Consider the following 13,304-nt stretch of genomic DNA (forward strand, 5'->3'; position numbering starts at 1 on the left):
TCACCTAGAGTACGGAGTACAGTTCTGGGCCCCACACTATAAAAAGGACATCATAGAATTAGAAAAAGTCCAAAGGCGAGCAACAAAGCTTATTAGGGGAATGGAGAATTTAAGCTACGGGGAGAGATTAAGCAATTTGGGACTATTTACATTAGAAAAGAGACGTTTAAGGGGGGACATGCTCAACATGTACAAGTATATCAAGGGCCAATATAAGGAACTGTCACGCACCCTCTTTTCTACTAGAAAGGAATCTAGGACGCGAGGGCATGAGTATAGATTAGAAGAAAAAAGATTTCATTCAGCTAGTAGAAAGAATTTCTTTACGGTCAGAACAGTCAAACTCTGGAACTCTCTTCCCAGAGAGGTGGTAATGGCTGGCTCATTAAATGCGTTCAAGGCAAAGTTGGACAAACATTTACTGGAGAAAAACATCCATGGGTACAAATAAGAAATATAATTTGTCTGTAAAATACCAGAACCTACCAAATCAGCAATGGATATCTATACCAGGTTGAACTAGATGGACGCAAGTCTTTTTTCAGCCTTACCTACTATGTAACTATGTAACTGCTCACCTGGGTACCTTACATTCAGATGCTAATGTTATACTTCTCTCTGTCTCCATGTCTCTTCTCTTATCTCTATCTCTGTATCTCACTCTGTTTCTATTTCTCCCTGTCACTGTTTCTATGTTTTTTATCTGTCTTTCTTTCTCTACCCCATCTCTCTCTACAAGCCCCCCTTTTTCCAAGCCCCCCTCTCTCCAAGCCCCCCTCTCTCCATTATGCCCCCCTCTCCATTATGCCCTCCTCTCTCTCCATGCCTCCCCCTCTCCATGCCCCCCTCTTTCCAAGCCACCCTCTCTCCAAGCCACCCTTTCTCCATGCCCCAACTCTCTGTGCCCTCCTCCCTCTCTCCATGCCTCCATCTCTCTCCCGCTCTCCCTGTTTACCTTATGTATGACTATAAGAATGAATATATATATACGGAACAGGGGTCCCAGGGAACTTGTGTGGCAATGCAGTAGTACTCTGGTGCCATTCTGCCTTGTAGGAGAAGTGTGTCAACGTTTCGGGCTGAGCCCTTTATCAAGACATACTAAGTAAGACAGATTAAAGGGGCAGTATGTGCATGTCCTAACTTTACACTCCAAGTAAAACTGCATATTGTACTCTACAGTGGAAATATAGAAGGAGTGCCTCTCATTCTGTGCCAGCTCTTGCCAGAGCCTCTGCTTTGGAGAGAGCCGGCGAAGAGGCTCTCTGTTAATTTGGTGAAGAGGCTCTCTGTTAACATGGTGATGTGTGAGCGTCTCACAAGCACGTGCGACCCCATCACTTGGTGGCAAGGAGCGGATTCCCTGCCCGTCTCCACTTCAGGAAGATGGGCAGGGTTAGGGGGGGGGGGGCTGCAAGTACTGATGGGGGAGCGTCGGGGAAACAACGGGAGGCGGCATTGGTCTCAGACATCTCATGCGCACATGCCCCCTTCCGTCTGATGGCGGGTCCTGGCAGGACCCGCAACAAAAAGAGCAGCTCCATATGTATTTAGCAGGTACTGGTATATTTTGGACTGATAGTATCCCTTAGGCAAGTACCTTACATGACTTGGATATATTGTGGGGTGCGCTAATCAACTGCTGCTGGCACAGGGTTGTCAGACCCTAAAACAATATGTAGAAATTAAAAGAATGTGCCAGCGCTGGCTGTACCAATGATCAATCAAGACGGTTATCAAAAATGATACAAATTTATTAAAAATATATATTTTTTTAAATAGCTGTTAAATGGTGAATCGTTGAACATGAGGTCAATGTGCACAATTTAAAGTTATTTCCGCGTTTCCCCGGATGTACCTCCGGCTTCCTCAGGAGCAAGTGTTCCTCCTTATTATAATAATAATATCCATTGCCAACTAAAAAGTTACTGAAGTGGGAAATCTCCTACCCACGTCCCTCCAATCACCTGGATCCACCTATGGGATATCTGCATTGTTCCTAAAACATCCAGCCAAGGAGGAAGATTCTACAAGTGGGAAGACTGAGCCCTTGAAAATATAGGGCAAACCTAGGACTACTGAGTCACCTGAGTCTGGACATAACATCAACCTGGATGGTAATATGATTTCATTGTCAGCCCCTACCTATTGGAAATTTCCATGAAAAATAACGCAAAAGTATCCCTGTGATATAACTTTTAATTGTGCACATTGACCTCATGTTCAACGATTCACCATTTATCAGCTATTTTAATGTTTTTATTTTTAATAAATTTGTATAATTTTTGAGAACCATCTTGATTGATCATTGGTATAGCCAGCGCTGGCACATACTTTTAACCTTACATGACTTATTGGAAATTTGCTACTGGTCTAGGCCTCTCTTCTAAAGGTGCCCATACACGTACCAATTACCCGGCCTTTCGTACGGATCGCTCACTCCGTCCGAATGCGGTAAGAAGCTGTCCGAACGGACCGCAAGTGCATTTCTCATGAATACACCTCCTCCATCTCAGGGAACCTCCCCCATCATTCGATGGTCGCAGACCATCGAATGCAGGACCGAGTGGTCCACCAGCTCCCGCAAACTCAGACCACACACGCATTTCTCCGTGCAAAAGCAGGGATCTGGGCGGGCAGCTGACATCCGGCAATGTCATATGTCCGCCCCCTACATGTGCGTCACGACCGCATTAATATACGTACGCCCAGCGTTTTCATGGGAACGCCCATGAAACGCGGGGTGTAAACATATGGTAATGAGCCCAAACAGCCCTTCACGCCCCTCTCCACCCCCTGTTCGTAGAGTACACATTTCATGCGGAATTTGGACGTGTGTTCCGTTCGCACATGCGCAGAGACGCCACTGCACATGCGCAGACACAAATCATCGGCGGAGCGACCGCACGCAGACATTACCGCACCAACCACAATAAGGGCCTTGGTTCCTGAGCTAATAATAAACACTGATAAATGATACTTTATTTACAAAATGAGCACAATGCGTAGGAATAAAGAAGTTACAATAACACAGTTATAAGCTTACACGCATGGTTTTCAATGTGAAATAAAAGAAAATAATTTACAGGAATAACACTCCATGCTGGGGGCACAGCGGGGAATGATGAAGCAGCCTCTCAAACAGATTGATCTCCCAGCTTCTGAAGCACAACACAAGATTCTCAGGCATTCTATCAGCAGAGCATTACAGCTGACCAGGTCATTAAATCTGAGCGCTATCAGACCTGCCTACATCACTTTTTACTTAGATCCAGATAAGTGTCAGCAAGTTTCCCAGTGTAGGGTCTTCATAGCATATGGTTTTCTCACATTAAACCTTCTAATTTTAGATTCAATATAAGTGTAACTATAACACATTGTGATGAGGAATTGGCTAGAATTTGTAAAAAAAAAAAAAATTGTAAAAATTGCCAAGCAAACTTCTTATTTACCCTTTGAGTGCCAGAGTTGCTGTGAGAGATCCTCAAAATATCTGTTAAAAACGCAAGCGATGCTCACAGCGACTGTTCTGTTTTTGTTTTGGAGTGCAATATTTAACTAAACTTCAATTAATTAACTTGGCTGCATTGTTTTATATTTATACTAAAAGAACAGCCGCTGTGAACGATGATGGCATTTTATCAGATATTGGGCCAGATGTATCAAGCCTCAAAAAGTAATAAATCAGCTCCTAGCTGTCATTTTTCAAACATAGCCTGTAACATGACAGGTAGGAGCTGATTGGCTGGCTGTTTATCACTCTCCATTTTATCAGTTTTTGAAGATGGATACATCTGGCCCATTTTGAGGATCGCTCACAGCAACAGTGGTGCTCAAGAGTTAATTTAATATTTTTGGGGGTTTGCAAATCACATTGAACCTACAAATTTACCCTGCGGAGAAACAATATAAATGGGTTTGCTCCCCTTTAACAGCAACGTGATTTGCTTCAGACAGAGAGCAGACCAAAGATCTGAACATGCATTTTCTGTGACATCAACACAAACTACTGTATACTCTAAGTCAGGGGTGGCCAAACCTGTCCTCAAGATCTACCAACGGTGCATGTTTTCCAGGCAACCTGTGGATATATAGTAGGAATGAATGCAGCATGTTTTAAAATGTGACAGTTAGTAATGACTACAGCTGTGCACCAGCCAGTTAACCTGGAAAACTTGGACCATTGGTAGATCTCGAGGACCGGTTTGGCCACCCCTGCTCTAAGTGTTTTTTCAGTATACAGTTAATGCATCTGCTTTGTTGGCAAAATGTTTTTTTATCTTCTATATAATAAGTTGAAGAGTGTGTGTGCGTGCGTGTGTGTGTGCGTGTCTGTTGCATTGCGGACACACCGTGGCACTCATAGCCACCAAATTCAGCAACAAGATACCTCTGGACCCGGTGGTGTGCACTTCGAAGCCGTTTTGGGGAAATTTCACTTAGAAATTTAAAAAACACCAAGTTTTAATTTGCTTTCATTGATGATCTGGGAAAAAGATCGACGATCTGGGAAAGCGTTGCGAAGGAACAACTCCACACCTGATTTCATTGCTGTCATTGAGTATGAATGACACATTCTAACATTATGGTGGAGACTTTAAACAATTAGGAATAATTGAGGATATACATAGACCACACATCACACACAAACGATGTACACATTGTACATGCGCACACACACAGTACACCACATATGCACACATAGTACACAACACACACATATATACGTAGCGAACCTCACACACTTACACATTGGACAGATACACACAACAAAACACACACATAACACACCACATGCAATACATCACAAACCCATATACACTACAACACACACCCAAAAACAGTTCAACAAACACACAGAACACACACACTTAAACATTGTGCAGATACAGAAACGCACAGAACACACACAAACATTGCCAGGATAGGCACAGCACACTACACACACATGTATACGTAGCGTACCTCACAAACTTACACATTCGGCAGATACACACAACAAAACACACACACATAACACACTACTCACAGTACAGCACACACCCACATTCACTACAACACACACCCAAAAACAGTACAATACACAGATCACACACACTTAAACATTGCACAGATACACACAGCACACTACACACACACACACATTTATACATAGCACACCTTACACACTTACACATAGGGCAGATACACACAGCACACACACACATAACATACCTCTAACAGCACAACACACACCCACATTAACCATACACACCCCAAAAAAAGTACAACATACACAAAACACACACTTAAACATTGCACAGACACACAAAGACACAACACACACATACACATACTGTATATACATAGCACACATCACACACTTACGCACTGGACAGATACATGCAACACACACAACCACATACACTACAACACACACACCAAAACAGTACAACACACACAAACACACAGAACACATTAAAAAATTGACATTTATTTAACAGTTTGTACCGGCAAATAAAAACTGTAACTAATGTACCGTTTTTTCTTTTTTCCCCATATCAGTCTCTCCAGTCACTGCGCTCCCCAGCCAGTTGCACTGAGAATTCTTTGTCCTGGCCAATGCACCCATTGATCAATACAAAGTGCACTCACTTTGTTAGTCAGTTGCATGTTAGGCACTGCTCTGCCCTGAGGGTGTCCCAGACTCTTTTGGTTCATAGATGATGTTTTGTTGATGGGCATGAGTGCTGCATGTATTTGTTTGAATGTTATGAGTGTAAGAAGTTGAAGAATAACACTGAGATGAAGATTTGCCAAGTTAAAGTGTACAATTTACTCAATAAATCGTGAAAAAATACAATCAAGAAATAAAAGTAGGATTAAAAAATAAATTCTAATTCAAACTGATAATTGTTTGGATGGGGGTGGGTTGCCAAACAAATCTATAGGTGGAGGGGGGTATGGATATAGTGGGCATAATTGGGGCTGCCCCATTGGTAGAGATGCCCGGTGCATGTGCTTTACAGATCTCCAGACCTCAGAGACTGCTGCAGGCAGGATTGGTGAGGGGAGCGGAAGTGTCAGGGAGCGTTGAATTTTTAATTAATTATGGCGTGGTAAGTAACGCCCACCCCGGTCTCCACGCACTCAGCGCCTGTATTTACACATCCTAGAAACTGTACCATTGAAAGTATAGAAATGGAGGTGTTGCCACGTCCCTTTCTGATTTTGTACAGATTTCTGACCCTCAGATGTTGGAGGGTATGTCATGGGTGCTAAATCTCAGGAGTGGATGTAGATTTCATCAACACATACAAGTTATCAACTCAGAAGAGTTGTGTTTCAAACAACAACACCACACCTGAATTCATTGCCGTCATTGAGTATCAATGCAAACACATTCTAACATTATGGTGGAATCTACAACAAATTACAATCTTAGGTCTTTGGCACAGCATACTGTAAGATGACATTTTTCAGCAATTTTGTAAATAAAAAACCCCAAGGTTTTCCAGGGCAATGCAGTGCGGGTCAGCTAGTCTATAATAATAAAAAGCCCAGGAAGTTTGTATTGTATTGGTGGATTTCTCTCAGAACTACCGTAGACTCAGCTTTACCTAAGGTTTACTCTAGTAGACCAGGTCAAGTCAAACCTATAGCAAAAATATATGGAATCCACCATTAGCAAATAGACAATGGGCCAGAGTTTAAAGTCAACACTGCAGTTCTTAGCCTTAAGAAAGCTGGTGTGATTTCCAATCCCAGTAATATATTAGAATGTCATCCAATTACACATCAAAATGAATAAAATATAATAGGGGTGCAGATTTTGAATACAACATAATTTATTAATATGAGTCCCACAAAGGTATACAATGAACAGACATTTGTTATAATCTAACAACTAACCATAAATTAACTTTAATGATATGTAGGTTGAGGAAGCATAAGCTACAGTACTGCAGTATATAGCCCAGACAAATACAGCCTATACCATCTGTACTGTCACCGCAGATTTACTGTTAAACTTACCATAAACTGTAAAATGCAACGTATACATTGATACAGTTATGCAATTTTCGAGGCTTAAAGAGTAAAAGGATCAAATAATGGCATTAGAGAATAATGCAAGGAGCCATAGATCTTGATGCAACACTTGCCAGTTAGTTCCACTTAACCATATTAGCCACAAGTAAAAAAAAGTCAGTTTTCATTATGTGTACCCCAATGATGTGCTTGCAGCTGCTGGTGTAAATCATTAAATTATCCAGCCAAAAAGAGAGATTCAAAGCAAGATCAATTTTGGCCAAGTAACAGCTCTGTGTTCCAAACAAGACCGGGGGACGCAGGAAAGCATGGTAGAATTATGGGAAACAATCTGGTTTTGTTTACCAACTGGCTCATGTCACTGTGTAGAAGCCAGTACTGCAGACACTGTTATGTTTTGAGTGTGAACTCACAGCCGTGACCGCTGTTTAGGACAGCCACAGTGAACCCTACTATGCCTCTGTTGACCTTTGTCTAGAATAGCCACGTGTGGAGGGGCAAATTAGGTTTGCCCCCAGGTCTGAGTTGGGACAAAGTACCGGATAACTAAAAGTCAATGGTCATAAGGTGACGCTGACTAAAAGGCATAACAGACAAAGAATGGGATTAAATGTATGAGCAACCTCATCGTAAACCATGGGCAACCAAGTCACATACATAAGAATATAACACCACACAAAAACCCAATATTACACTACACAAAGCACAGAAGGTACAGAATGGTGCAGAAAACAGGAAACAACCCGGATGGGGTTAATGTAAATAAACGGCGCAGACCTGTGGCAAATGAAACCTGGGCTCCAGCGTGGAGCATTTACAATTTACCAGACCCAGACTGGCAGTGGACAATCCAAGGAGCAGATGATGCCAGACAAGTCAGAAACAAGTGTAACCTAAAGAGAGGCAGGTGACTGCAAAAACTGAAGCTATCACCGGTGGGGCTGTGCTGGACTGAATCCCTTAAAAGGGCACAGGTGTCAAATCATCAGAGGAGGATTCAGCCACTCAGACCTTATGCTGACAGATGCAGCAGGCGCGCACGGCCAGCATCCCCTGTTAACCCAGTAACCACTGGACGGAAGTTGTCAGCCGCCTTCCAGGATGCTGAATGAAGATGGAGCAGAAGTGTACTTTCCGTGTCCCTGGTTGCTGAGCGACTGACCCAGGAGACATAGAAAAAGGTGGATGGCAATGTAGGATCCTACCATCCGTCCTTCCCACAGCCCTGCCGAACCCAATGCCTGTCAGCATGGGTAACAGACACATCACTATCAGAGAGCTAAAATTGAGGTAGGGGATACAAGGCCACACCTCACACACAAGGCAATGCTCCCTTTTCGCAGCAGCCCGCTCCTGGATCTTTGACAGCCTCATAGGTGTAATCAAGGTCAATGATGTCCTTGGTTGGAGGGTTTGATTGCAGCTCCACAGAGTTTTTTCTTAAATGGGTTGGTGGAAATAAGTAAAATAATAAATGTCAGATATAGTGTCACCGATGGATGGAGGCACTCAAAAGTGGGTTTTTGCTGACATTGATAATGCTATTTTTATGGGGGATGGGAAGTAATTTTACAATAGGTGCCTATATACATATGGGATAAGGGTGGGTAATAATAAAAAAAAAAAAATATGATTACAAATACCTTTTAAACTTAAGAAAAAAAACAATTTCTTGGACAATAAATCAGTCAGTTAAGTAGTTAATGCAACTAAATCTGCTTCAGTTGGTAGATTCAACCTTTATGTATGTAAAGCTACTTTGGAGCTGCATGCAGATATGTAATGTTTACCAGCATGGTGCTAACTATATATCACTGAAAGTCTATTAGAAGTAAATGTCAAGTGATTACTACCCTCCAGCAATAAATAGATAAATCTTACTTGTATGGACATTGCCTAACATTACATTAATAAATGAAATACATTTTTTTTCAATATGTTTCATCGTCTTATATTTTATTTGGTATGACATATGGACAGTGTTGTGAATAATTAATAAAAAATACAATGTTTTAAAAGGTGTTTCGGTGATCATATTTGTTGTCGGGATGCCCGTGGTCGGAATAACAATGGCAGAATCACGACACTAGTCAGTACACCGGTGCCGGTATCCCGAGAACATAGGAGGTGATTCTGGTTCATTTGGTCCCCTGCGAATTGGCAACGGGGACCAATGGTGAAGGCCTGAGCATACGCATATAAGCCTTCTGTGTACTGGGGGGGGGGTGGAGGAGGCAGGCAGGGAACATTTGCATGTGAACGCACTGCGTTTCCTGGGTGTACCAACCAAAACCCTGGGTGTGTCCAGGAAAACACAGGGCATCCCCATGCAGGGCGCAGCATAGACTGACTTGGAATTGTGAGTACTACAGAAATCATTTGATGGTCGGCAACCATCAAATGAATTTGGGACCACACGCAAGCCTGCGAATGGATGTTTATGCAAAACACGGTGAAGCAGGGATATTCACCATTCTCATAATTAGTTATGCACATGTGCAGGCCTGGTGTGCAAATGCCCTTGCCAACCTGCACTGTTGCACAGCAAGGGGGGGCTTTACGGTGGCGGTGGCGGTGATGAGGCATGGGAATGCCCAGCATTGCAAATATAACTCAGTCTGGTCAGATGGCGACCATTGAATGACTTTTCCAGCAGCAGGAAATGCGAGGGGATGTGTCTTTGTGACACATGCTCTCCCATGGTTACGAGGGGATTAACCCCTTCAGTGGTGTTTTTTTGGGGGGGAGCGCTCCCCACTGGGCAAGTTTTTTTTATGGGGAGCGCTCCCTTTAAAAAATCCACCACGCCTACCTGGGTCCGGGCAGCGCCGCTGAACTGTCACTCAGCGGCTGCCCGGACCTGCACCCCCCCCACACCATGTCCCTTCCCCGGTAGCCGGCTTGTCATAAGCCGGCTCCGGGGACTTCATACAAAACCCGGAGGGGAGGAGGAGGGAGCCGGAGGCGCCGCAGAGGGGAGGGAGCCATGCAGCGCTGAAGCTGCCTGAGTTCAGTGATTGAACTCAGCAGCGCTGCCTGGCTGTAAACAGTGGCAATCCCGAGAATTTTCCGGGCTTGCCAGAGTGGGCACTGAGGCACAGCCCGAAAAATTCTCGGGATTGCCACCGAAGGGGTTAAGCGGGAAGCAGCGATACAGCGGGGTGGCGAAGCAGGCCCTGGTTGAGCTTTGCAGCTTACCTAGTCAACCAGAATCAGGGCCTAAAAGGAAAAGTAAAGGCAATGGGGGTATTTAGGGTTAGGCTGCAGGTATGGACTGTTATGGTTAAGGGGCATACACACAGGGTGATTTCAGCCCCATTTCTAAGCCATCTGATTAAATTGCTTAGAAATGGAGCACTGAACTTGTGTATGCACTGCATGGAAAGGGAGTGCTTGCATTATCATTCCTGCTAGATTGCAAGGCTTTGCCTAAAAACAATAGGCAAAGCCCTGCTCTGCACAGATCTCTCAGCACACATCGCTGTGCATCGTGATTTGTGCTGAGTGATCATGCTTTAGCCAATCTCTCAGAACAGGCTCCCCCACCATCCCATGTGTAATAGCAGGGTTAACATACATACGGCAAAGCTCTCAGGATCCTGACCATCAGGATGTTGTCAATCATCCCAATACAATCCAGTTTTTACTAATTTTAGGCATTAGGCCTGACTCTAGCCACGTAGTCCCTGGCGTGTTCACACCGCTTATGCTTTTGTGCATGTGTGGGCGCCTTCGGAGACTTGATAGTCTCTGTGGCACTCATACAGCAGGGGGCACGATAGAAGCAGGGAAGGGGCGTTTGCATGCGATCACCCTGCGTTTCCTGGGTGCACCCACCAAAATGCTTGGTGTGCGCAGGAAAACATTTGTCAACATTCGTTGGGCATCGTCATGTGAACGCGGGCAGGCACCTGCCTTCTGGGGTCAGGCGGCTGATGTCACAGAACGTCAGCCACCTGCCCAGTTCTCCAACGTGGACACCAGACTGCCTTAGATTTGCTAGCATGGTAGAAATCATTCGATGGTCAGAGACCATGGAATAATTTCGACCCTGCACGCTAGCCTGCAAATGGATGTTTATGCAAAACATCCATTCATGGTGCGGCGGGGATATTCCCAAGGTAGCAGGGAGTAAGCATTTGTATGCCTGGTGTGCTCTGTTAGAAGGCTCACTAAGCAGCGAGCCAACCAGAATGACCTCCTTTGGCTATACTGAGATACAAATGTTATTCTGTTCTTTCTAACTTCCTTAACACTTAACAATGGTGATCTCTGAATCTTCATTCACATTTAAAACTATAGCTCATTTTTTTCACTCAGTACTAGAGCTATTTTGAATAGGTTGACCCCATAATCCTTAAAAAACCATAAACTATCTGTAAAAATGTATTACATATCAAAACGGTCCATACACAAATTTCAATTAATACATCAGAACTCTAATTATAATCTACACAGCTCTCTCTACTCTCTCCAGTAAATTGATCTCACATTGCCTCTCCACATCTCTCACTGCATCGTCCAGTCATTAGATCTTTATTAACCCCATAAAAGCTTATCTTTTATTTGAATCAGCCTTTTTTCTCTGCAAGTTCCTCTTACCAATGCTCAGGCCGGAAATAAAGATACTGTACTTCCTCTGAGTATAGAGTTGATGACCAATTTGATGAAATGTCTTCCCTGTCGCCCAATATGTGAGGCCCTGATGACCAATCTGTTTCATTAAACATGATTCCAAAATGTTGCATGCTTCTATGACCAATAATAGCAATATTAATCAGTATCAGTGAAAAGTGTGTTGATCAGTATTCCCCAAAGAAATTTCCTAGGTCATCTTCTCTTCTTCCAGTGCATCTCTTCCCTGGTTGTGCTCATATGCTCCTTTGGCTTTTAGTACCACCTCTATGCCAATGAAACACAACTATACCTATACATATCCTCTCCTGACCTCTCCACCTCTGTCCTTTCTCTTGTATTCATCTGCCTCTCTGAGACCTCACTGGATGTTGAGCACAGCTCAACATGGACAAAACTGAGCTTATCATTTTCCTTCATCCTTAGTCTCCACCCTATCCCAATATCTCCATCCCTGCTGACAACACCATAATCTCCATTATTCGCCAAGTCCATCAATCTTGACTACTCTTTCTCATTCACCGCCTATGTCTTATCTCTGGCTCAATCCTGTTAGTTCAAATGATGCAACATTGCTCAAATCAAGCCATTCCTCTCACAGAGTGACAGTCTGTGGTCATACATGGTTCATTAATTGCAACATTCTCCTCACTAGTCTCAATCCCATCCAATCTGTTCTCAGCTCCATAGCTAGATTTATCTTCCTCTCCTACTGTTCAACTTCAGGTACTCCCCTTTAACAAAATCTGCACTGGCTCCGATTCCCTTATAGAATACTCTTTATACACTTTACTCTCACATACAAGGTGCTCTCTAACTCCACTGCTCCCTACGTATCAAACCTTATATCACTACATACTCCCTCCAGCCCTCTCTGGTCGGCCAATGACTATCCTCCCAGGGCCACTGCATCTTATGTGCAAAACTAAAATTCTGCCCATGCTGCCCCCATTTCACTCGAATGAGTCCTTCACAACCTTGCAAAGCTTCAAACAGGCACTGAAAACCATGTGTTCATCAAAGTGTATCCTTTCGAATAACCAAGGCTCAAAGTCACTATTCCTACCCCCTGCTTCATGCCTTGACTGTCTATAACATGCTTACTTCCTGCCATCAAGTCACGTGCTAGCACCCCATGTCACCTGTCTGTCTTCCTATAGAATTCAAGTTCCTTGGAGCAGAGCTCTCTTCCCTGCAGTTCTCTAGGGCCCTCTTCTCCCATGCTTCAAATAATGATCTCTACTAATCAGTGACTGTATATCCCTCAAACTCTTCTCACTCGTAATCATTCAACTCTTAAAATGACAGCCCCCACTAGTAGTACATAGACTGCTCCTACATACAGCTGTATTTTGTACAGAAAATTGTGGGATAATTGTTACCTGTGCTCTGTTTTAGTTTTTCATTTAATGTAATGTTAAGTACTGTTTGCCCTGTATTGTTCTAATGAAAGTCTATGTACATTGCTGGAAACTACTTGTAGCACCTTAGATACAGATATTAAATGCAATAATAATAGTAATTCCCCCCTCTGTCCCCTGCTGCTTGTAATACCCTCATGTGTTCTTCAGGTCACCCATGCTCTATAGATGTACTCATAATTTCTGCTGCATTATCTAATACCATTGCTTATTAAAACA

This window comes from Crinia signifera, chromosome 19, assembly GCF_055691185.1.
Source record: "Crinia signifera chromosome 19, ASM5569118v1, whole genome shotgun sequence".
Lineage (NCBI taxonomy): Eukaryota > Metazoa > Chordata > Amphibia > Anura > Myobatrachidae > Crinia > Crinia signifera.